Consider the following 1,458-nt stretch of genomic DNA (forward strand, 5'->3'; position numbering starts at 1 on the left):
GAGGTGGTAGATTCTCCCCTCAGTCCACTCACTGCAGATAATGTGCCCAGACCCAGTCCAGAAGGCCAAGAGGCTAGGACTCGGAGTTAAAATAGTTCTGGGGTGGGGTGAAGGTGGCAGAAATTCACCTCATCACACTCATTGCAGGTAATACACCAAGTCCTAGAAGCTCAGTGGGCTGGGTCTGGAAGTTAAAATAGCTTTGGGCCAAGTGCCACAGACCCAAGGGCCAAGAAAACAATGCTTACATACCATATCTAGAGAACACATCACTGTCTCCTGGGAAACTATCCTCCTGTGTCAGAAGCATGCTGCAAATGGAAGAGAAGAGACACTAAGCCACAAAAAGTGAATCCCTGGAGTAGAAGTTCAAGGCAAAGGACTTTTCCGCATAACCTTAATATGTAAACCAGGCAAAGATATTACTGAGAAAGAAAACTACAGACCAATACCTCTCATTATTATAAATGCAAAAATCCTTAATAAAATCCTAGCCAATAGAATCCAAAAGCACATTTAAAAAACAAAAACAAAAACAAAAAAACAACACCTAATTCATTATGATCAAGTGGGTTTCATAAAGGGATGCAAGGATGGTTCAACAGAAAAAAAAATCAACGTAATTCATCATATTAACAAGGTAAATATCAGAACCATATAATCTTAGCAAGTGATGCAGAAAAGGCATTTGACAAATTTCAACACCTCTTCCTGATAAAGGCACAAAATTGGAATAAAAGGGAATTTCCTCAACATAGTAAAAAGAAAATAGGCAAAACCAAAAGCCAATGTTATTCTCAATAGGGAAAGACTAAAAACAATTCCTTGTGAACAGAGAGCAGAAAAGGGTTCCCACTGTCACAACTTCTATTCAATATTATATTAGAAGTGCATACTAGGGCAATATAACAAGAGAAGGAAATATAAGGCATCTCAATCAGCAAAGACATGGTTAAACTATCACTATATACAGATTATATAATAATGTACTAGAAAACCCCAAGAACTAAACGACACCACCAAAAACCTGTTAGAACTAGTAGACTAACTTAGTAGTATGACACAATATAAGATAAATATCTAAAAATCAGTAAGATTCTTTTACAGTAACAAAAAGAATTCAGAAAAGGAAACTAAGAAAGCAACATTTATAATAGCCAACCACAAATCAAGATACTTGGGAGTGAAGCTAGCTAGATACATAAAAGACCTATACAAAGAAAACTACAGAACATTTCTGCAAGACAGAATAAACAATCCAAAGAAATAAAAAAAAATATGCTCTGTTCATGAATGAGAAGACTCAACATTGTGAAAATTACAATCCTACCAAAAACAGTCTACGCCTTTAATGCATCCCAATACAGATAACAAATTCCTTTTTCAAGGAGTTTGAGAGGGTAATTGTCAAGCCTATCTTGAGAAGAAAGACAGCTTGAATAAGCAAAGCACTTCTGA

The 1,458-nt window shown here is 36.1% G+C and overlaps 1 pseudogene; it reads left to right on the top strand.

Annotated features, from left to right (window-relative positions):
• LOC102866292 overlaps positions 1-1,458 on the top strand; it is a 5,213-nt pseudogene that overhangs the window by 2,116 nt on the left and 1,639 nt on the right.

This window comes from Elephantulus edwardii, unplaced genomic scaffold (genome assembly GCF_000299155.1).
Source record: "Elephantulus edwardii isolate Elephantulus edwardi_28Jun2011 unplaced genomic scaffold, EleEdw1.0 scaffold00035, whole genome shotgun sequence".
Taxonomy (NCBI): Eukaryota; Metazoa; Chordata; class Mammalia; order Macroscelidea; family Macroscelididae; genus Elephantulus; species Elephantulus edwardii.